The sequence below is a fragment of the Bos javanicus genome, chromosome 21 (assembly GCF_032452875.1).
Source record: "Bos javanicus breed banteng chromosome 21, ARS-OSU_banteng_1.0, whole genome shotgun sequence".
Lineage (NCBI taxonomy): Eukaryota > Metazoa > Chordata > Mammalia > Artiodactyla > Bovidae > Bos > Bos javanicus.
Genome location: NC_083888.1, coordinates 42,140,492 through 42,166,194, shown reverse-complemented (window position 1 = coordinate 42,166,194; position 25,703 = coordinate 42,140,492). Strand labels below are relative to the sequence as shown.

At 39.8% G+C, this 25,703-nt stretch overlaps 1 protein-coding gene across 1 annotated transcript in view; it reads right to left on the bottom strand.

The window, feature by feature from the left end:
• AKAP6 (A-kinase anchoring protein 6) overlaps positions 1 to 25,281 on the bottom strand; it is a 501,363-nt gene extending 476,082 nt beyond the window's left edge. Inside the window, exon 1 of the mRNA XM_061394923.1 lies at positions 25,089 to 25,281. The gene's annotated coding sequence lies outside the window, so the exon portion shown is untranslated. The remainder of the gene's footprint in view (positions 1 to 25,088) is intronic.
• Between the last annotated feature and the right edge of the window lie 422 nt (positions 25,282 to 25,703).

Sequence of the window (25,703 nt, the reverse complement as noted above, 5' to 3'; positions counted from 1 at the left end):
GGAAGCTAAATAAGCAGCATGACAATATACAGCCTTAACGTACTCCTTTCCCAATATGGCACCAGTCTGTTGTTCTATGTCCAGTTCTAACTGTTGCTTCTTGACCTGCATACAGATTTCTCAGGTTTCTTCTCATTTCTTTCAGAATTTTCCACAGTTTGTTATGATCCACACAGTCAAAGGCTTTGGCATAGTCAATAAAGCAGATTTTTTTTGGAACTCTCTTGCTTTTTCGATGATCCAATGGATGTTGGCAATGTGATCTCTGGTTCCTCTGCCTTTTCTAAATCTAGCTTGAACATCTTGAAGTTCACGGTTCACATACTATTGAAGCTTGGCTTGGAGAATTCTGAGCATTACTTTGCTAGTGTGTAAGATGAACACAATTGTGCAGTAGTTTGAACATTCTTTGGCATTGACTTACTTTGGGATTAGAATGAAAATTGACATTTTCCAGTCCTGTGACCAATGCTGAGTTTTCCAAATTTGTTGGCATACTGAGTGTAGCACTTTCACAGCATCATCTTTCAGGATTTGAAAGCACTCAACTGGAATTCCATCACCTCCACTAGCTTTGTTCACAGTGGCCCACTTGACTTTGCATTCCAGGATGTCTGGCTCTAATCCAATGATCACACCATCACGATTATCTGGATCATGAAGATCTTTTTTGTATAGTTCTTCTGTGTGTTCTTACCACTTCTTCTTAATATCTTCTGCTTCTGTTAAGTCCATACCATTTCTGTCCTTTATTGTGCCCATTTTTGCATGAAATGTTCCCTTGGTATCTCTAATTTTCTTGAAGAGATAGCTAGTCTTTCCTACTGTATTGTTTTCCTCTATTTCTTTGCATTGATCACTGAGGAAGGCTTTTTTATCTCTCCTTGCTATTCTTGGAACTCTGCATTCAAATGGGTATATCTTTCCTTTTCTCCTTTGCCTTTCATTTCTCTTCTTTTCTCAGCTATTTGTAAGGCCTCCTCAGACAACCATTTTGCCTTTCTTTTCTTGAGGATGGTCTTGATCACTGCCTCCTGTACAATGTCATGAAGCTCCATCCATAGCTCTTCAGGCACTGTCTATCAGATCTAATCCCTTGAATCTATTTGTCACTTCTATTACATAATTGCCAGGGATTTGATTTAGGTCATACCTGAATGGTCTAGTGATTTTCCCTACTTTCTTCAATTTAAGTCTGAATTTGGCAATAAGGAGTTCATGATCTGAGCCACAGTCAGCTCCTGGTCTTGTGTTTGGTGACTATATAGAGTTTCTCCATCTTTGACTGCAAAGGATATAATCAATCTGATTTTGGTATTGACCATCTGGCGATGTCCATGTCTTCTCTTGTGTTGTTGGAAGAGGGTGTTTGCTGTGACCAGTGCGTTCTCTTGGCAAAACTCTGTTAGCCTTTGACCTGCTTCATTTTGTACTGCAAGGCCAAATTTGCCTGTTACTCCAGGTATCTCCTGATTTCCTACTTTTGCATTCCAGTGCCCCAGAGTGAAAAGGACACCTTTTGGGGTGTTAGTTCTAGAAGGTCTTTTAGGTCTTCATAGAACCGTTTAACTTCAGCTTCTTCAGCATTACTAGTCAGGGTATAGACTTGGATTACTGTGGTCTTGAATAGTTTGCCGTGGAAATGAACAGAGATCATTCTGTTGCTTTTGAGATTGCATTCAAGTACTGCATTTCCGACTCTTCTGTTGACTATGAGGGCTACTCCATTTCATCTAAGGGATTCTTGCCCACAGTAGTAAATATAATGGTCATCTGAGTTAAATTCACCCATTCCTGTCCATTTTAATTCACTGATTTCTAAAATGTCAATGTTCACTCTTGCCATCTCCTTTTTGACCACTTCCAATTTACCTTGTTTCATGGACCTAACTTTCCAGATTAATGGACCTAACACTTTTTAACATTGGCCCATAACTATTAACTAAACTTTAGACTTGACTGAAAAGTGGCCAAGTGGCAGATGGCTTCAATCCCAGGCAGCCAGCACTAGAAGTGCATACAGTCAAGTGTACTGGTATTACAAAGAAAGTGCGGGATAGAGAATTATTTACACATGGGTTCAGTTTCTGAGGGAGAAGGCAATGGCACCCCACTCCAGTACTCTTGCCTGGAAAATCCCATGGATGGAGGAGCCTGGTAGGCTGTAGTCCATGGGGTCGCCGACTGAGCGACTTCACTTTCACTTTTCACTTTCATGCATTGGAGAAGGAAATGACAACCCACTCCAGTGTTCTTGCCTGGAGAATCCCAGGGACGGGGGAGCCTGGTGGGCTGCTGTCTATGGGGTCGCACAGAGTCAGACACGACTGAAGTGACTTAGCAGCAGCAGTCAGTTTCTGAATTACCCTCATGAGCAAAGAGACTCTGAGCAAATGATAGACTATAAGTTTCAATGTAAAATGGTAACCTAATGTTACAAAATCTGTAATTTACTTTAAAGTACTTCAGTATAATATGTGGATATATATGACAATTAATTTAAGCTTCATTATAGATACAGTCAGCAAAAGTTATATCTGATAAATATGGTCCAGAAAGGGGGGGGGTGGATTAATGTGCCAAGAAGCATTATATCAAAAAGGGGGTAACCTCTCTCCTACCTCCATAAATAATCATTGCTTTGTCATTTAGAAAGATGAAAATTAGAAACGGATTTTCCCTGGAAAGATTAAATGTATTGAAGACATGTGAGCTAGTTAAAATACTGTAGAAACACTTTCAGAAAGAAAGAATAAGGACCCTCAAATGCGCCCCTTAGTGATGTTATCTGAGGCTCAGATACGTGTGGCCTCACATAAGGCCCTAATGTGTCCTTGTCTTCAACCACTGGTGTAGAACTTGATTGTGTGATGCTTACTAAAGGGTACAGAATTCTACCTGGAATAAAGCTTTTACTTAATATTGTACAGTTGGAGCACCTAAGAAGAAACAGAGCTGGAACATCATTAAACCTATCAAGCAGACTATATGAAATATCTTGTGCCTACTTTGCTAACGAATGTTTGTCTAATAAGTACCTGTATGTGCGGTAATTCTGTTTCAAGGCTTTTGTTCATTACAACTTGTTAACAAGGCTGTGGAAGAGTAGTTAATTATTATCAATTCAAACTTCTCAGGTAGCTACTACGATTTCCAAAAATAACCTGAGAATTAGGTGTGATTCTCAAACTGGGTTAAGGAAATTCTCAATTTCCATCCTTTATATCCTACAGAGTTTTTGAGGATAACTCTGTTGTTGTAAAAAGCTACTATAAACTCTGAAAATCCAGTACAAACATGTCTCAGAGCTGTTTTTGATTTGTACAACCCAATCTTCCCCAGGGTTTGCCAGCTTAGGGGATACAAATGTAGTCACACTATTGGCAATGTCTTACATTTACCAGTTTCTTTCTTTTACCAGGCTCACCAGAGTCTAGTTCCCTGAAAAGAGGGCCCAGGGTAGAATTTCATGATGTTTCAACGATAAATATGGATGCACACTCATTACAGCATGGGCACCTTCACCAGGAAGAGCTGTTATTTCCAGGCACCAGCAGGCCCCTCTCACTGATGCTCTCTGGGCAGGGGTCTGCAGGCTGGGGCTCACCCCATGGGAGATGTAAGGCAAACCTTTGGTAATGTGAGGAAATATTTGTTTCTGCTTAATTTTTGTTTCATTCTTTTTTATTTTTACTTTTGTGTGCATTTTATAAAATATATATTAATATAAGTGAGGGCGTATACATTTTTTTTAACAGATAAGACTGTCAATCAAAAGAATTTGGAAACCTCTGGTTACAGCACCTGTAGAGAGAGGGGAACAGACCTTTCTCTCTCCTATTTAATACACTGTCTAAAGCTTGTAATAATAGGCTTTCCTGGTGGTTCAGATGGTGAGGAATCTGCCTGCAATGCCAGAAAACTGGGTTTGATTCCTGGGTTGAAAAGATGCCCTGGAGAAAAAAATGGCAACCCACTCCAGTATGCTTGCCTGGGAAATCCCATGGACGGAAGAGCCTGGCAGGCTACAGTCCATGGAGTCACAGAGAGTCAGACATGACTGAGCTATGAACACTTTCATTTGCAAGGCTGCTAAAGCAGTGGTCTTGTGCTCAAATCGGGTACAGATTCTTTAACTGAATAGCTTTTATACACAGTACACTTGCCTCTCCCTAAGTTTTATAGGTCTCAGCCCTGAGTTCAGGGAATGACCAAGAGAGGATAACTTGTGTCTCACTTCCAACTGAGCTCAGAATCACTTCACCTTTTGGAAATTAGAGTTCATCATGGCTGACTTCACTTCCCTTGGAATGAGTTCTCTTCAGAAATCTCTTCTGTCCCTGGTGCCAATACACTCTGTCCCTTGAAGGGAACAGACCACCCACTCATCACCAACACAGGGCAGACATTCAGTGGACATACCCAGACATGTCTGTAGCTCACTGATGGACGAAACTCAAGCTGAGAGGCTCCAGCCTACACCACATCTGACAGTGTAAAGAATATTACCCCTCACTGCTAAATCACATAATCATCTCCAAGGCAAAGGACTACCTGTACTGGGAAAATCTCTATAGGTAATCTTGTCCCCTGAGAGTAGATGCATAACCTCTGTGTCTCCAACTTATTCAATATCTGTGGGTGGAGGTGGGGGAAAGTGAAATCAATTATTTACCATATTTTAATACCTGAAGGTGCAACAGATTGTTGAACTGAATCTGAATTAGAGAAATAAATGCACATTAAAGTGTGGAATTTCCCTTGACAAGACTATGAGAGTTTAATAGTAAATGTTATTCACTGGGCTTAAAACAATTTTCTATGGAAACCTTTTCCCCAAATTAGAAAGGAAGCATAAGGAAAATAAAATTTGATATACAGACCACAGAATGTTCAAACTACCATACAATCACATTCATCTCACATGTTAGCAAAGTAATGCTTAAAATTCTCCAAGCCAGGCTTCAGTAGTACCTGAACCATGAACATCCAGAGGTTCAAGCTGGATTCAGAAAAGGCAGAGGAACCAGAGATCACATTGTCAACATCCACTGGGTCATCGAAAAAGCAAGAGAGTTCCAGAAAAAGCTCTACTTCTGCTTTATTGACTGAAGGCGATGGCACCCCACTCCAGTACTCTTGCCTGGAAAATCCCATGGATGGAGGAGCCTGGTAGGCTGCGGTCCATGGGGTCGGAAAGAGTTGGACACGACTGAGTGACTTCACTTTCACTTTTCACTTTCATGCATTGGAGAAGGAAATGGCAACCCACTCCAGTGTTCTTGTCTGGAGAATCCCAGGGACGGCAGAGTCTGGTGGGCTGCCATCTAGGGGTCGCATAGAGTCGGACACGACTGAAGCAACTTAAAAGCAGCAGCAGCAAAGCCTTTGACTGATTGGATCACAATAAACTGTTGAAAATTCTTCAAGAGATGGTAATACCAGACCACCTGACCTGCCTTCTGAGAAATCCATATGCAGGTCAAGAAGCAACAGTTAGAACTGGACAAGAAACAACAGAATGGTTCCAAATCGGGAAAGGAGTACATCAAGACTGTATGTTGTCACCCTGCTTATTTAATTTCCATGCAGAGTACATCATGTGAAATGCCAGGATGGATGAAGCACAAACTGGAATCAAGATTGCTGGGAGAAATATCAATAACCTCAGATACGCAAATGGCACCACCCTTATGACAGAAAGCAAAGAACTAAAGAGGCTCTTGATGAAAGTGAAAGAGGAGAGTGAAAAACTTGGCTTAAAACTCAACATTCAGAAAACAAAGATCACGGCATCTGGTTCCATCACTTCATGGTGAATAGATGGGGAAACAATGGAAAGTAAGAGACTTTATTTTGGGGGGCTCCAAAATCACTGCAGATGGTAACTGCAGCCATGAAATTAAAAGATGCTTGCTCCTTGGAAGAAAAGCTATGACCAATCTAGACAGCATATTAAAAAGCAGAGACATTACTTTGCCAACAAAGGTCCGTCTAGTCAAAGCTATGGTTTTTCCAGCAGTCAGGTACGGATGTAAGAGTTGGACTATAAAGAAAGCTGATCGCTGAAGAACTGATGCTTTTGATCTGTGGTATTGTAGAAGACTCTTGAGAGTCCCTTGGACTTCAAGGAGATCCAACCAGTCCATTCTAAAGGAAATCAGTCCTGAATATTCATTAGGAGGACTAATGCTAAAGCTGAAACTCTAATACTTTGGCCACCTGATGTGAAGAACTGACTCATTGGAAAAGACCCTGATGCTGGAAAAGATTGAAGGCAGGAGGAGAAGGGGACGACAGGGAATGAGATGGTTGGATGGCATCACCAACTCAATGGACATGAGTTTGAGCAAGCTCTGGCAGTTGGTGATGGACAGGGAAGCCTGGTGTGCTGCAGTCCTTGGAATCACAAAGAGTCAGACATGACTGAGTGACTGAACTGATACAGACTATCCCCAGCTTATGATGATTCAACTACTATTTTTCAACTTTATAATGGTACAAAAGCATTCACATTCAGTAGAAACTATACTTTGAATTTTAATTTTGATCTTTTCTTGGGCTAGTGATATACAGTATCATACTTTCTCTTATACCGGGCAGTGGGAGTTTCATCATCCACACTGTCAAGAGGATAAATAACTGATAAAATTACAATCATTCTGTACTCAGACAACCATTCCATTTTTCACTTCAGTATAATATTCAAGTAAGTTACATGAGCTATTCAACACTTGATTATTAAGTTGGTAATGCACTATAAGATTTTTCCCAACTGTAGGCTAATGTAAGTGTTCTGAGCAAATTAAGGTAGACTAGGCCAAACTATGATGTTCATTAGATTATACATATTAATTACATTTTTGATTCACAATATTTTCAACTGATGTTGGATAACCCCATATGAAGTCAAGGGAGATCTGTATAAACATTGGTCAGCACTGAAGAATTGATGATTTTGAATTGTGATTATGGAGAAGACTCTTGAGAGTCCCTTGGACAGCAAAGAGATCAAACCAGTCAATCCTAAAGGACATCAACCCTGAATATTCATTGGAAGGACTGATGCTGAAGCTGAAGCTCCAATACTTTGGCCACCTGATGCAAAGAGTCAACTCACTGGAAAAGATCCTGATGCTAGGAAAGATTGAAGGCAAGAGGAGAAGGGGATAACAGAGGATGAGATGGTTGGATGGCATGACCAACTCGATGGACATGAGTTTAAGCAAACTCTGGGAGATGGTGAAGGACAGGGAAGCCTGGCGTGCTACAGTCCATGGGGTCAGAGTCACACACAATTTAATGACTCAACAACAACAACAAAATGTGGTTATTCCGCTCAATTTAGGGAAGAAGCTGAAGTTGGACAAGATGCTGACACAAGACTCCTTTGACCCCTGAGATCTCACAGGTCTGGGATTAGAATAGAAATCCTACTAAAACAAGGTCAGGCCACCAGGCTGGCCACCAGTTAGTCAATCTTTTACACTATGAATACCCCCAGCCTCCACTGACCACGGAGAAGGCAATGGCACCCCACTCCAGTACTCTTGCCTGGAAAATCCCATGGATGGAGGAGCCTGGTAGGCTGCGGTCCATGGGGTTACTAAGAGTCGGACACGACTGAGCGAATTCCCTTTCACTTTTCACTTTCATGCATTGGAGAAGGAAATGGCAACCCACTCCAGTGTTCTTCCCTGGAGAATCCCAGTGACAGGGGAGCCTGGTGGCCTGCTGTCTATGGGGTCTCACAGGGTCGGACATGACTGAAGCGACTTAGCAGCAGCCATTGACTACTCCTGAGAATTTATCCTAGGTACTGTAGTGAAAGTCACTTAGTCATGTCCGACTCTTGCATCCCCATGGACTGTAGCCCACCAGGTTCCTCTGTCCATGGGAGTCTCCAGGCAAGAATACTGGAGTGGGTTGCCATTTCCTTCTCCAGGGGATCTTTCTGACCCAGGAATGGAACACATGTCTCCTGCACTGAAGTCAGATTCTTTACCAACTAAGCTAGGAGGGAAGCCCTAGGTACTGTATTATATATATATATTGTGTCCAAACTACAGAATACTTGATAGATGAGGTACTAAGAAGAAAAGCAGAGCCCAGAAGGGCAACTTTCCTTAGGCACAGAGCTAATAATTGCATGTGACTGTAATCTGAACTCAAAAGATCTAACTGACACCAAGCACAGCTCACCAACAGACCACCACCTTCCTCATGGGAGCCAGTCATCTAAATCCTTTAAGGGGAAAAAAATGGTTGCTGATTTGCTCCTCTTGTGAACATTACTGTGAACAATGCCAGTGTCGTGGGCCACAGAGTTAAAACTGGCTCCTGTCCATTGGAATTAATTAAAAAGACATATGAGAATAATGCCTGCAAAAAGGAAATACATTCTGGTGCTGAAGTCAACAGTGTGTAATCCTCTTGAGTTAGGGTGTAGTAAATTTATATATCAACTTTTGAAACTCTCTGATCAGATAAAATATTTTTTTATTTCAAAGTAAAAAACAATAATAACAATAACACACTCTTTCCATCTAGGATAACACATCTCTTGTTTGTTGGAGTCCCTGTCAGTGCTCACACTGTGCATTTTCTCTCCGTCTTCACCACAGCACACCAACCACACTGAACACCTGACGCTGTCCTAGACACAGGCTTTAACAGAGCTGGAAAAAGGTCAGAGCACAGCTAGAAAGATTATGGGGATGGAAGGGCTTTGAAAAGAAAGTCTAATAATATCAGGTCTATAGTGTAGGTAAGAGGACACCAGGAGGTAGGGAAGCATGACCTAAATCTACTAAACAATAAAAAATTATTTGGAGTGATGTGACCCTAAGCTCATTTTCACCATCCCAGAGAGTTAGAGAGTTAGAAACTCTACAAGTCTTGGTGACTCAGCAGGACCTGGGTGAGGGAGAGGCAAAACAGAAGACTAAGGATGACGCTCAGTCTCTGCCCTGAGGGATGGAACAGAAGACAAGGCTTTATTCCAGACAAACAATTCAAAAAGAAGAGCAAGTTTGGAATGGGGAAGAGGCTGAGATAATTTTAGATGTGCAGGGTAAAGGTATTCAAGGAAGATTCTGGAGAATACAGACAGAAGGTAGGAAAAATATTAAGTCTGTATCTCAGGATAAATAATCAGAGGGTAAAAATCTGAATTCATGAGTCATCAGCACAGGGTTACAGGAGAAGCCATCAACAAGCACAGGATCATTCTGAGAAATGGAGGAGAGTTAAAGATTTTGTCCATTCTGGTCTCCGAAAGAGACAGTCTCACAGGAGTTATTTTAGGCTACATAAAACATTAAATTCATTTACCTAGTGGGTATTAAAACATATGGAACACTTGTTGTGAAACTTTAAGATCTATGACTTTTTTTTGGTGCAATTTTACAAATAAAATTTTTAATCTATTTGTTATAAATAAATACAATTTAAAAGTCAACCATTTTCATGAGAGGTTTGTTACTGTTGCTTTCAAAAAACAAAATATAAAAGGGAAAATAGTTGAAGTAAATTTCCAGACGCCAGATGAATAATAGGATTATTGCTCCAGAAATAGGTATATGAAGATGACATGAAAGACAATTCTCCTATTCTCCCCCAAAATGTCCCTTGGAGATCTTATTAAAAATCTACACAGCCCTGGAAGATAGGACTCTTCCCAGGAATCTGCTCCTTGCAACCATTTCTCATTTAATCTATTTAGGGCCCTTTGTTCTTCTAGCTAAACATTTAGATATTTATGAATGAGGGAGTATAAGAATGGTTATTTGAAACAACATTATGACTGTTACAGAGTTTGAATATAAAATCAGGCACCATTCTAAGAGTCATAAGGATTGTGCTCAGCAAGCCCTTGAGGCAGGCAACAGTATTTCCACTTTACAAATGAAAACAAAGCTCAGCAAAGTTGAGCAACTTGCCGAAGGCACATTTTCCCCTTCCAGAAAAGAGGAATTTGATCCCAGATGAGTCTTTCATTAAAGCCTCTGTGTGCTCTTTGCACTACTTTTTTTAACTCATTTAAGGACTGACTTTCATCACTGTGTTATAAAAATAGTAAAGACATTATTATGATAATTACTAAATTATTAGGTTGAACTACATGAAACTGATGATATTTGGCCATTTTTTATCTACAAAACTGGGAATTCCACACAGTATGACTTTCTAAAAGCACTTACAGGTATTTTGGGGAGTGTCTAGAGCAGCAATGTGAGTTTCTAAAGAAATTCCACACCCAACAGGAAGGGTAGAGGAGAACCCAGCTATTCACTCAGCTCATTAATAGAAAATGCATGTTATGACTAAAAAGGGAAAGAATACATAGAAAATACTTGATTGTAAGATAGGGGAAGTGTTTAAAAGTTTGTTGGGGCGGGGGGGGGTGGTAAGAGGAGAGAGAATTGGAGGAAGGTACAAACGTCCAGTTATAACACAAGTTAAGTGCTAGGAATGTCATAGTAACATGACATCTATAACTAACACTGCTATATGGTATTTAGAAAAGTTAAGAGAGTAAATCGTAAGAGTTCTCATCACAAGGAGAAATTTTTTCCCTTTATTCTTTTCTTCTTTCTTTTTATTGTGTCTATATGAGAAGGTGGATGTTAGCTGAATCTAGTGTGGTAATTATTTCACAGTATATACAAATCAAACCATCAGCTTCCATGCCTGAAGCTGATACAGAGATGTATATCAATTATTTCTCAATAAAAACTGGAAAAAAATTTAAGTTTGTTGTGAAAGACAGTTCAGTTCAGTTCAGTCACTCAATCGTTTTCCGACTCTTTGCGACCCCATGAACTGCACCACGCCAGGCTTCCCTGTCCATCACCAACTCCCAGAGTCCACCCAAACCCACGTCCACTGAGTCGGTGATGCCATCCAACCATTTCATCCTCTGTCGTCCCCTTCTCCTCATGCCCTCAATCTTTCCCAGCATCAGGTCTTTTCCAATGAGTCAGCTCTTCGCATCAGGTGGCTAAAGGATTGGAGTTTCAGCTTCAACATCAGTCCTTCCAATGAACACCTAGGACTGATCTCCTTTAGGATGGACTGGTTGGATCTCCTTGCAGTCCAAGGGACTCTCAAGAGTCTTCTCCAACACCACAGTTCAAAAGCATCAATTCTTAGGCACTCAGTTTTCTTTATAGCCCAATTTTCACATCCATACAATGACCACTGGAAAAACCATAGTCTTGACTAGACGGATCTTTGTTGACAAAGTAATGTCTCTGCTTTTCAATATGCTATCTAGGTTGGTCATAACTTTCCTTCCAAGGAGTAAGCATCTTTTAATTTCATGGCTGCAGTCACCATCTGCAGTGATTTTGGAGCCCAGAAAAATAAAGTCAGCCACTGTTTCCCCTGTTTCCCCATCTATTTCCCATGAAGTGATGGGACCAGATGCCATGATCTTCGTTTTCTGAATGTTGAGCTTTAAGCCAACTTTTACTCTCCTCTTTCACTTTCATCAAGAGGCTCTTTTGCTCTTCTTCACTTTCTGCCATAAGGGTGGTGTCATCTGCATATCTGAGCTTATTGATATTTCTCCCAGCAATCTTGATTCCAGCTTGTGCTTCTTCCAGCCCAGTGTTTCTCATGATGTACTCTGCATATAAGTTAAATAAGCAGGGTGACAGTATACAGCCTAGATGTACTCCTTTTCCTATTTGGAACCAGTCTGTTGTTCCATGTCCAGTTCTTTTTTTTTTTTCCATGTCCAGTTCTAACTGTTGCTTCCTGACCTGCATATAGGTTTCTCAAGAGGCAGGTCAGATGGTCTGGTATTCCCACCTCTTTCAGAATTTTCCACAGTTTATTGTGATCCACATAGTCAAAGGCTTTGCATTATCAATAAAGCAGAAATAGATGTTTCTCTGGAAGTCTCTTGCTTTTTCGATGATCCATCAGATGTTGGCAATTTGACCTCTGGTTCCTCTGTCTTTTCTAAAACCAGCTTGAACATCTGGAAGTTCATGGTTCACATATTGCTGAAGCCTGGCTTGGAAAATTTTAAGCATTACTTTACTAGCGTGTGAGATGAGTGCAATTGTGCGGTAGTTTGAGAGTAGTGAAAGACAGTAATTTGTTAATTTAAGTGAAACCTTATGTATTCACTATAGGTTAACCACCAACAGTATTGTGAAACACAAGCTAATGAGTCAAACACGTGTGAAATTTAAATGGTGTATAAACTATGTTTTCATCTGTATCAGGGCATTAAGCAAATTTAAAATGGTTTATGGAACATCATTTTGGAAAAAATCACAAGGCTGAACAATTGAAAGAGAAGGAGAACCCTGTAAGTGAGCCTTAAAATATTAGAGCTTAAAGGAAACACAAATCATTTACTTTAACCCTTTTGTTTTACTGGGGAGGAAACTACGGTTCAGGGAGATTGTATTAGCAGGAGTTAAAATTCAGGTTCCTACTTCCAGTCCAGGGCTCTTTGAAATAGATCTGAATAACATGCTATTTGAACATAATGATGTCCTCGTACACTGTAACAGGCTATGGCATATATTGCAGATGGAAAGAAATATTCCTAGGGCATAATTTTTATCCTGGAGCATGAGGAGGTTGCTAAAAGTAAATATATGAAATATGTTTCATAACCATAAAATAAAAACACTATGAACTATAAACTTAACATTATTACATTTTCTTATTCAGCCCATCAATATTATTGTATAACAAGAACACTGCCTTCTCCCAAGATGTTTTTCTAATTGCTTTTGGATATTGTTTTGACCTTTAAAAGAGGAAGGATTCTAAAAATAAAATGCTGTCAAAATGGTTTGAATTTCAAGAAAAAAATCTTACACCTATTGGTTGAGAAACAAATACTCAGTTCAAAAGTATGACATTTAGAATATGTCTTTGGTAAAAAAATCAGCTATAGACATCCACTGTTAAAAGATAGTTTGCCTCTACTTTAAAATATACAGCAGAAATTGTCTATCTTAATTATTTCCTTCATCATGAGGTGGTATGATCTTCTGACCAAGCAAATATATTGTTATGTGCCTGTGCTTTGCTTTATTTCTCATTAGAGCATTTTTATAGCAATGGGAAAGGGCTGATTCCATGGCTTATCATTCTCCCTATCTGGTGCTTTCCTTGAAGATTCTTTTGAAACTCACTAATGTATCACTCAATCCACTGAGGAGTCATGACTTAAAGGAGGATAAAGAACCGTTCCTGAAGGAGACTCAAATTCGCTAAAGAGAAAGAAGACAACCACCAGTAGGAGAATCGACATATCTTTCAAATGACCTGGGAAACTCTAGCTCTCTTTTAGAAACCCCATAGAGAGGGGAAGCCCATCAAAGATGTCTGGGCAATATCCCTGCTTTCAGTGGAAGGATTTAGAAACTGAATGGTGTATAATGACCTAACCACCAGCCACAAGGGCTTCTTGACTTGGTATGTGGAAAAGCAAGAGTCACTCAAGGGTGTTCAGAACCTTGAAAAGCATCACTGCAATAGAGAATTCATTTTCTACGTACTGAATACAATCAAATTGCCTCTCTCAAAGGGTATGTGGATTCATTCATTCATGCAACAAGAATGTACTGAACCCCACCACATGCCAGCCACTATTCTAGGAGCTAAGGAAACATCAGTGAACTAAATAGACAAAAATCTCTGCCCTTGTGCAACTAGCTTTGTACCAAGGGGAGACAAACAATATAGTAAAATGTGTAGTTTTCAAATGGTGATAAGTGCCATAGAGAAAAATAAAGCAGGAACAAGAAATTACATGAGATAATATATATGTGCCTAGCACAGTATAAAAATTTTAAATATATTAAAGGGTTTTTCTTTCCATTAATAAAAGCTCTGAAAATTATTTCATTGGTTTCATAATTGAAGTTGAGAATTAAATTTTTCCTGGAGGAGCAATAATCCTATCCCACTACTTCTGAGTAGTAAAATAATAATAACTTTTATTTATCATATGCCTGCTCTGTGCTAGTAACTTTACATAAAAACACTTATAATTCTGTAAAATGGATGTATGTGTGTGTGTTCAGTCGTGTCCAACTCTGCGACCCTATGGACTATAGTCAGCCTCTGTCCATGGGATTTTCCCGCCAAGAAGACTGGACTGGGTACCCCCTCATTTTATATATGGGGAAAATGACACTCCAAGAAACTCAAAATCACAGATCTTGTCATCTTATGCTAGAACTAAGATTCAAAGGTAAATATGCCTGGCTCCAAAACCTACCATGCCAGGCTCTATTCTTGTTTACTGTTTAGGTTTAGGAGTGTCAGGAGATGGAGTGAGTCAAGAAGGGAAACATGGCTATTGCTCCCATATGACCACCCACCCCTGCCTACCTCCCAACCACTAATCTTCTGAGAATATCAGTCTACATACATGTGAACAAGTTGTTGTTAGATTTTAGGATTTCAAAATCTGGAATGGGAAACTCTCATTTGGTATAAGCGAGGCAAAAATTCACTTTAAGTTTGGTAATGTAGCTTTTCCACCCCCATTTGAAGGTGTAGAGTATCCTTGAAAAGAAGCTTTTTTTTTTTTTTTTTTTTTTGATTCCTCAAACTGGCTGACAGAACTCATTTGCAACTTTATGTTGGGTATCTGGGCATATGCAGTATTTACAAAAGGATGATGTTAAGATTTAGCACCTAAGAACCAGAAAACACCTAAAAACATCACGCTAGAGACCATGATTTTTGTTATTTTCTTAAAGAATACTTTTTAAAATTAAAACAAAATATATTCACCTTCACAACAAATAAACTTAATAATACTAATCAGAGCAAAGACTAAAAGGAAAAACACTCTAAGTAAAAAATAACATGGTGAAATATGTCTCTTCTTAAGCTGGTTATGCTACCTTTTCCATGCCTCTGCCTCTTAGCACGTTCATTTTCAGTTTAGTAAAAACTCAAATGTTTAAAAATCATGTTATAAATTATTTAATACTATATCAGTGAAAATCATAATATCTTAATTCACAAATCTGATTCTTATAGTTCTCTGAGCAGACTAAAATTTAAGAACATAGGGAAAACCACTGGACCTAAATCAAATCCCTTATGATTATACAGTGGAAGTGAGAAATAGATTCAAGGGATTAGATCTGATAGACAGAGGGAACATTTCATGTAAAGATGGGCACAATAAAGGACAGAAATGATATGGACCTAACAGAGGCAGAAGATATTAAGAAGAGGTGGTAAGAATACACAGAAGAACTATAGAAAAAGATCTTCATGACCCAGATAATCATGATGGTGTGATCACTCATCTAGAGCCACACATCCTGGAATCTGAAGTCAAACGGGCCTTAGGAAGCATCACTACCAACAAAGCTAGTGGAGGTGATGAAATTCCAGTTGAGCTATTTCAAATCCTAAAAATGATGCTGTGAAAGTGCTGCACTCAATATGCCAGCAAATTTGGAAAACTCAGCAGTGGCTACAGGACTGGAAAAGGTCAGTTTTCATTCCAATCCTAAAGAAAGGCAATGTCAAAGAATGTTCACACTACCACACAATTGCACTCATCTCACATTGCTAGCAAAGTAATGCTCAAAATTCTCCAAGCCAGGCTTCAACAGTACCTGAACAATGAACTTCTAGATGTTCTAGCTGGATTTAGAAAAGGCAGAGGAACCAGAGGTCAAATTGCCAACATCCACTGGATCATCAAAAAAGCAACAGAAATCCAGTAAAACACCTACTTCTGCTTTATTGACTATGCCAAAACCTTTGACTGTGTGGATCACAACAAACTGTGGAAAATTCTGAAAGAGATGGGAATACTAGACCACCTGACCTGCCTTCTGAGAAATCTGTATGCAGGTCAGGAAGCAACAGTTAGATCTGGACATGGAACAACAGAATGGTTCCAAATAGGGAAAGGAGTACATCAAAGCTGTATGTTGTCACCCTGCTTATTTAACTTACATGCAGAGTACATCATGAGAAATGCTGGGCTGGATGAAGTACAAGCTGGAATCAAGACTGCTGGGAGAAATATCAATAACCTCAGATATGCATATGATACTACCCTTATGGCAGAAAGTGAAGAAGAACTAAAGAGCCTCTTAATGAAAGTGAAAGAGGAGAGTGAAAAAGTTGACTTAAAACTCAACATTCAGAAAACTAAGATCATGGCATCTGGTCCCCCATCACTTCATGGCAAATAGATGGGCAAACAATGGAAAGTAAGAGACTTTATTTTGGGGGTCTCCAAAATCACTGCAATGGGGACTGAAGCCATGAAATTAAAAGATGCTTGTTCCTTGGAAGAAAAGCTATGACCAATCTAGACAGCATATTAAAAAGCAGAGACATTACTTTGCCAAAAAAAGGTCCATCTAGTCAAAGCTATGGTTTTTCCAGTAGTCAGGTATGGATGTGAGAGTTGAACTATAAAGAAAGCTGAATGCCACAGAATTGATGATTTTGAACTGTGGTGTTGGAGAAGACTCTTGACAGTCCCTTGGATTGCAAGGAGATCCAACCAGTCAATCTTAGAGGAAATCAGTCCTGAATATTCATTAGGAGGACTGATGCTGAAGCTGAAACTCCAATACTTTGGTCACCTGATGTGAAGAGCTGACTCACTGGAAAAGACCCTGATGCTGGGAAAGATTGAAGGCGGGAGGAGAAGGGGATGACAGAGGATGAGATGGTTGGATGGCATCACTGACTCAATGGAACCTTGCCATGATGGCTACTCTCTCACCATCCCCTCTCCACATTTTTATTAGTTAGCTATGGGTCACAAAGAGTCTGACACAACTTAGTGACTGACTAACAAAAAAAATTGAAAATGCACAATTTTTAAACTCTGTTCATACACCTGTTTTCACTTTGCACATAACCTTCTACTACCTAAGGCCCTGCTCTTTTGGTAATTTCTAGTTAATGCCCCACATAGACTGCCTGCAAGAGCGATTAATATGCATTCCAGACACATTCTCTTTTAAATCACACAAAAGCAAAAAGCAAGTTAAATAGAGTGGAATGTCACAATTAACTACTTAAAGCTAAATGTAAGCAGACTGCTTCACAAGGAGAGCTGAAATGTCATTTGGTTTTAGATGGGCTATTTTTATGCTAATATAATGGGAATAAACAGAAGCAGGGAAGTTGGGTGCCTAGGGGGCTGCTGGTGGGGAGAATGATGGTGGGTTGATAGCTATCCCACAGGAACAGTGATAGGAGATTGCTGGGGTATAAACAAAGGATGAGCACTAAGAACTGAAAAAGCTGAGAGCATGTGGCAAACAGACTTTGAGTGGGCCAGAAAAAGTAATGAGTTGTTGAGGAAGACACATTTATGTGGCTGAGTCCCTTTGCTGTTTACCTGAAACTATTATAACATTGTTAATCGGCTATATGCCAAAGTAAAACAAATAAAGTCTGAGTATGATTTTTTTAAAGAAGAAAACACATTTAAATCAAGGAATTGAATGAAAAGAATGGAAGATGAGATGGCAGCCCCAGCTACACCTGAAGCCCCATCTCACAGTATCTCTAGAGCAAAGGAAGAACGAATCAGAATGTCTACAAGCAGAGCCCAGACAGCACGGTGTTAAACTATGACAAGCTCTCCAACTAATATACATGTGCTTGCCTTTGGCTGTCCTAATTTGGAAAGTGTTTCTTCAACACATGATCTTACACACGGTAGACATTTGACATACTTGTTGATTGTTGACTGCTGATGAAATTATCTAAAGCAGCTGGCTCTACAGCTTGTACAGCGGTGGATGTGGTGGGCATTAGGATAGTTACATAGGGTATGGAGTAAGGCTGTGAGTCCTTGGAACTTGATCCTTAGAGAAGACTCCATCTCTACGACATGACAAAAGCCCCTTATGGATTTGTCAGATCCTTGTTTACTGTCATACAGCCACAAAAAAAAAAAAAAATTAACTTTTTCCAGTGCATCAAGTACCATCATTCATGTCAGTTCTCTAATGCTTCTCTGTTCATCTGCAAATTAGTACAGCATCTTCTCACTGTGACATGACAGGAGAGAATGTGTCACCTACTCTAAGGTCCAAGAGTTTGTCACCATCTCACTGTGGAAAATTCTTCAAGAGATGGGAATACCAGACCACCTGACCTGCCTCTTGAGAAAGCTGTATGCAGGTCAGGAAGCAACAGTTAGAACTGGACATGGAACAACAGACTGGTTCCAAATAGGAAAAGGAGTACGTCAAGGCTGTATACTGTCACCCTGCTTATCTAACTTAGATGCAGAGTACATCATGAGAAACGCTGGGCTGGAAGAAGCACAAGCTGGAATCAAGATTGCCGGGAGAAATATCAATAACCTCAGATATGCAGATGACACCACCCTTATGGCAGAAAGTGAAGAGGAACTAAAAAGCCTCTTGATGAAGGTGAAAGAGGAGAGTGAAAAAGTTGGCTTAAAAATCAACATTCAGAAAACTAAGATCATGGCATCTGGTCCCATCACTTCATGGCAAATAGATGGGGAAAGAGTGGAAACAGTGTCAGACTTTATTTTCGGGGGCTCCAAAATCACTGCAGATGGTAACTGCAGCCATGAAATTAAAATACGCTTACTCCTTGGAAAGAAAGTTATGACCAACCTAGACAGCATATTCAAAAGCAGAGACATTACTTTGCCAACAAAGGTTCGTCTAGTCAAGGCTATGGTTTTTCCAGTAGTCATGTATGGATGTGAGAGTTGGACTGTGAAGAAAGCTGAGTGCCAAAGAATTGATGCTTTTGAACTGTGGTGTTGGAGAAGACTCTTGAGAGTCCCTTGGACTGCAAGGAGATCCAACCAGTCCATTCTGAAGGAGATCAGCCCTGGGATTTCTTTGGAAGGAATGATGCTGAAGCTGAAACTCCAGTACTTTGGCCACCTCATGCAAAGAGTTGACTCATTGAAAAAGACAGTGATGCTGGGAGGCATTGGGGCAGGAGGAGAAGGGGACAACAGAGGATGAGATGGCTGGATGGCATCACCAACTCTATGGATGTGAGTTTGAGTGAACTCTGGGAGTTGGTGATGGACAGGGAGGCCTGGCATGCTGTGATTCATTGGGTCGCAAAGAGTTGGACACAACTGAGCGACTGAAATGAACTGAACTGAACTGAATGGCAGATCTGGACTTATGAACATTAGCATGGCTGGAACTACCTTGCTGAAAAAGAGTTCATTATAAATATTGACTGTAATTCCCTTTTTTAATTAGAAAAAATGAACTCTTCCTACAGTAATATAATCTCAAATTATAGGCACCCAGCCTCCTAGAAAGAGAGAATAGAAAAATAAAATAGTGCTAAACAAATACCCAACCAGCATAAAAATGTTGTGTAATTTAAATGAGAGTTAAACAAAGCAGGTGCTAAAAAGTAATCAAGTAGTAACAAAGGGTGGGAGAATTAATTCAAAAAATGAGCCAATAGGATGGTTAATCAGCTTGCTTTGCAAAGAACATTTGATTTCTCCCCTGAAAACTGCAGTGGTGACAAATAAGCCTGATCTATGAAATATCTTCAGGTATAATGTAATATGTCCCTTATTGCCTATAAAAGAAATGCCACTGAATTACAGGTGTATGGTGCTGAATTATCATGGATGCTTCTAAATTACCATGCATGGTGTCTTCGCTCTGGGTTGTCTGACAATGGTTCTTCTGTTTTTCAAACTCTACAACTGCTATTTGAATTATTCCAGAAGAGAAGTTTCAAACTAAAAGGGCTCAGGCAGCAGCAGTGGGGGTAAATGGACAGGAGCAGAGGGAGACCATGATGAATTGGAGAATACTGCTCCATCTAAGGTGGTCAACTCTTGCCAAGTGAGTCACATCATCTCATTCTTAGACAAAACCCAGAACTGTGTGTCAGTTTTTTATATCAAAGGGGCCATACAGATGGCTAGGTAATTTGCAAGGTCCAGTGTAAAATACAAATGCTGAACCCCTTGCCCCCAAAATTGTTGAGAATTTCAAGCTGGCAAGAGTAGAGCATTAAAGCAAGTGTGGACCTCTCTCAGCACAGGGCCCTGTGTTGCAGCACAGGTTGCCTGCCTATGAAGCCTGTCCTGCAGCTATATAAAACAAACTCAGGAATCACCTAGTGTGAGACCCATTCTAAAGCTTCTACATTCTCTCCTTATTTCCCCTTGGGACTCAAAGTAATAGGGCTGGAAGAGTTTGGAGTATGCCCTATAGTGAAAGAACTGAGACAAACATGGCTGGTGGCTGACAAGGAGAATAAAGTATCCCTTGTTCTCACCAAGTCTTAAAACCAACTGGGGGATTCAGCTGTTGATAGGTGTGTGCTTGTGGATAAGAAATCTTAGGCCTTCCTAATCCAAAATACATAAAAGTGATACTCCCTGGAAAAGCTTTCACACTCATGGCCCATCTATAGAGCTGGGTATGTCGGACCACCATCAAAGAGGAACACTTAATCCACCAAGTGACAGTCACAAGTTAGATATCCTTCACACATGCATGAACATGAAAAACTTCATGAAAATTTATAAAAATACAATCAAAGTTTTGCATACATTAGTTAATACGATTGTTTAGACAAATGCTTCCCATTTAAAGTGATGTTTGTAAGGCATACTAAGGTGAATGAACAGGTTGCTTGTGGCTAGAGGTGACTGGCACATACCTCCACCAGCATGCTGGCCATTTAGAGGGCTCACCAGAAAGTTTTTAAAGATGAGAACTATCTTTCATTAAAATAAAAAAACATCCTTAAACTGATCTGTCATATACATTTCATATTTCCATACATCAGGTTTACATCAATTGAGATAGACATGTAAAACAATTACAATTATACTTTTCATAACAGCTTAATACCAACAAAATGCTTATTGCCATATTGGCTATGGTCACACCCAGTAATATTCTAATCCAAACTCAAGAAGAAAAAAATCAAAGCTATTCTTCAATGCAGCAATTTTACCTCCATGTGTAGGCCATATCTGTATGTGTGCACAGATAATTGGTGTATCTCTGAAACATAAGTAAACAGAAATAGTATTACGGTATCAAAAGAATAAATTATTCCACTATAAATTTGCCTGTTTTATTTGGTCTCTCCATCCCCATTCCTGATAGAATGTAGTGGGGAAGAAATCTGCATCTATCTCGTCCCACTGCTATGTTCTCCAACATTGCCTGGCACATAGTAGATACTCAATAAAAAGTTGTTAAATTGAATTGAATACATAGGATCAAAACAAGTTATCAGTCCCTGATTCTAGGATTTTTTAAATAGAGACATGTGGCAGAATTTTTTCCCTAAATTCTACTGGCTTTTCTATTCCCCAAATAGAACCTAATTCCTGTAGTCACTGTACCCAGCAATTCTATTGCTTTCTGTCAGCCTCTAATTCCCATCGCTCACAGAGACATGAGCTTGGGCCTCCTTGAGACAGGATGGGAGAAACATTAACTTCTTCTCAGAACCTAGAAACAGCTAATGAGCTCTGAGGAATAATATTTCTAAGTATTCACCAGACCAGAATCAATATCAATGTGCTGTCAGTGTGTGCATTAGCCCCACAGTCAAACAAAGAACAGCCTTACAGCCCAATAATGACACTGGGTGTGGATAACTGGGATGGGCAAGATGATGCAGAGATGACTGTATTAGCTCTCCTCAAACACAAGGCTCCCAGGATGTTGCACACGACTGTCATTCTTGTACTCTGTCAGAAATAGGAAGCATTTAGACTCAGCCACTGATAATATTGAGCAAAATAACTCTCTTTTAACTTCTTAATCCAGGAGATGGATTCAAAGTACACCTTCCTGGCTATAAGAGAAGTTTACTCTTCTATTCCTTGTCTGGTGTTGGCAGGGAATTCAAATGCCTTAAAGTTAGCAGAGCACTACCTAATGCAGCTGATAAGACAGGTACAACACACTTGAATCGTTACTGACTCATGTAAGACCTCCTTTCAGTACAGCTCCATCACGCCCACACTCATTCACGTAGCATTTCCCATACACAGATCCTGCTAGAAAGGTATGTTGAGCAAGGGTACTGGCAAAAGGTCTGAATATCTGTTGTGCATTGCTTCAATCTATAGGATCTGACCAAGATTCATGCCCATCCCTGTAGTAAAACTGATCTTAGTGTTTTAAATGAGATTTCATTCTCTGAGTGAAATCTGATTTTCCAATCAGAATGAGAAGGGTGGGGTGAGTATGATAGAGTAAAGGTGGCTGCTCTCATGGTATACACAGTTAAGATGTCATAAAACTAAGATGACTGGGTAAGCAGGTGGGTATCACAGTCAAAGCACACTGATTTGGAATCCTGGTCCAGTCACTTATTACCTCTATGACCTTAGCCAAATTTGGTAACCTGGCGAAGACTTGGTTTCTGCAAAATGTAAATAATAATATCTAATCCTATAAAATGAGATTGTTACTCTCTATTTCATAATGTCATTATACGGGCCAAATAAGTTATGTTCAATGTTTAGTTCAGTGCCACACAATAAAAACTAAATAAATAAGAGCTTGGTTGTTATTATGATTTTTATTTTTATCACCCCACCATGGCCTAATTATCCAAAGAGTTAACTTATTTGTAACTTTGTAATTCAATGAAGAAAGCTATAACCAAAAGCATAGAGAAGGTTAGTTTCTCATAAGGCTTCCATGGTCTAAACTTGGCCATACAATAAATATGATCATAATGATCTTTCTCTTATCACTGTGAAAGAAAATTCTCTACATTCTAGAAAGTTTCAGTGAAACACCACAAAATGCAGCCATAGAGCAATCTCTCCCTTCCCCGGTACACACACACACCCCATCTACCCCTTGGGGATATATTAAAACTAAGACAACTGAAATAGCCTTAGCCAATAATTAAGACACACAGCTAATCAGAGAGCAGCACGGGCTCTGCAAAGAAACCGAGCACTCAGGATAACAGTTCCCATTATTAGGGCTTTGTTCTCCTGGAGCAAAAAGAGCATAAAAGCATCAAGTTGGGGAGCTGCAACTGTATTTTAAATATGTGCAGAGGTGAGGAGAGATCACAGGCACCTCTGAACTAGAAGGATATTCCACCAGATAACTGCGTCAGCCCACACCCACCAGCGCACTCCCCACCCTCGAAGCATGACTCCACTGTTTCTAACACTATCCTTAAGGAATCTGGCTTCTGCAACTTCCAGTAATTGTACAAATCACCCATGATGAAGCATCTAAGAGCACTGTTAGACAAAAGAAACAAACATTAAGCAAATAGGAAACTCATTAAAATGCTGCCTTTGGTTACTTTTATTCCTAGCAATTTATGTTATCAAACAAGTCTTTCTTCATTGCTTTTCCCTGAAAGTAACACTTCAAATGAATTTCAATGGCCACTGAGTGATTTTCTCCAGACCCACATAATCCAGCCATGATATGCACTTTCCCTCCCCGCCCCCCACCAACCAGTACTCCTCCTTGTCACCCTAGAGCCTCTGACTTAGCTGTGTTCACACCCAGAAGTCCCAGGAGAGCTTTCTTCTCACATTATACAACACAAAAAAGCAGGCAATGAACAACCAACCCATGCTCCTAAATGCTTGCGATAAAGCCAGACTGAGCTGACCTCTCCCATCCCACAGAGCTGCATATCAGGCACATAAACTTAAAAGAACCACGAGCAGCCTGTGTGTGATATATATAAACAAACTAATTAAAACCCAAGGTCTTTCATTCTAGATAGTGCCTAATAATGGGACCAATATGCTTGACTCTGTGCAAAAAAAAAAAAAAAAAAAAATCACTCCAAGCTGGCAAGAGGTATTCCTTTTCCTGCTCCCTGTGAAACATCTCTTTCAGGCTCAATAAACAGCCTAAAAGAAGAGGAACTCAAGGGTTGCCATTCATTCCTGTAAGACTTTTCAAATAAGAACTATCAGCTTGGCAGCACTGAGCCAAAAGACCACTCCCTGATTCCAAGTGGACATATTGATCAATTGCACTGACATGTGCCTCCTCCTTTCTCTCCCTTAGTAACAATCAGCTGCACCAGGGAAATCCATTTCCCAAAACAAAAGGCAACTCACTGCTCCTTATCTGACAATGCCAAGTCGTGTATTTTTTTTAAAATAATAATAATGGTGATGATGAGGCCTAAAGACAGAGATAGGAGTTTAAATAAGCACCATACGTGTTTATCGTAGAGTTTCAGAAATGAGTTGAGGTTATGACCAAGCCCAGAGATCTGTTTTCACCACAGTCGCTGAGGGTTCAGCTATTTATTCATCTTGCCAGATTCTGGTTAAAGTTAAACAACACCACTGCCACTTCCAGAGGCTCTCCACAGGGTTACCCTTCACTGCAACTGCCGCAGAGGAGACTTGGTACAAGTCAGCCTGCAAATAACTCCAGCTATTTTGGAGACTAGCGAGAGATGAAAAAATATCATGGCAGTTTTTCAACTAACTATGAAGGCCATAGACTGAAGGACTAGAGCATAAATCAAAAGGCTTAAGTAATTTCATTCTGTTTAGGTCTCTATATTTTTAATAAATTCTGTCTTAAACATGCAAGAGGTCTCCTTTCACATCAGGGTTATGTCAGATGCTTATTCAGCATTCATTTCTTGCCATGAAGAAACTGAAACCCAAACGAGGTAAATACTGAATTTCATACTGTAAACCACTTAATATTTCATAAATCACAAGAGCAAATAGGGGACCAATGAGCTTTCCCCACAAAAAAGAAACATATCTTTACAATCTTTAAATACTGTGTACTGCTCAATTTAGAGCCTATTTGGGGCTTTGCGATAGAAAAATATCTTATGTTTATGAAAAATTCCATGAGAACACTAAAAATAACAGGCAGAGATGAAACAAGAATAATTCCACGTATTTTTATTTCTCTATGACTCTTACAGGGCTTTGTCTTAACCCAGCAGCCTGAAAACAGATTTAGGTAAAACAGCTCTTCTTTCCCTAGTCCATTTTAAGCAGACAACATCCCCCATCACTGCCTCAGCAGACACCGGCTAACCAAGAAAACAGCCGAGCAATTAAGGCCTAGACATTTAACACTCACCATCTCCTGCTCCCACCGTCTTCTTTTGATGTTTACAGCACATCTGTAGGATGCAATACTAGGAGATGCCTTGTTTGACCTGCTGCATGATGCTGTGACATCAGTTCAGATGATGCAGCTCATTATGGGAAAGACTGCTGTTGCTATGGCAACTGGGATGTGCTAGGAATCCTTGCTGCATTTCCAGTGGAGCCTGAGACAATACGGAAGCCCTGTAAGAAACAGACGATATGCAAAATATAGACCAAAGGAAGAGGATCCCTCATTGGACAAAAATCCATAGGTCTAAAAGGGATTTCCCTGAAGTCACTTTGGAAAAAAATTAAAATTATCTCCTACTTTTTTTGTTACACATTTAGGAAGGGGAGAGGGAAGAAAGAGATTTAGTGCTAAACAAATTAAAAACTCAAATGGACAATGTTTCTCTGTTTGTTAGGCAATTTGATTACTTTTTCCTCTCTGGACAGCATTACAATTAATTACCTTTTTTAAAAGTTACTAAAAAGAATTTTTCTCATTTGTCAAAAACCAGAAGAAAAGCAAGGAACAGAAAAAGAATTATAAATGCAATATAAACAGCTGAGAAAGTGACTGTTATTCTGAAGTAAATAGGTT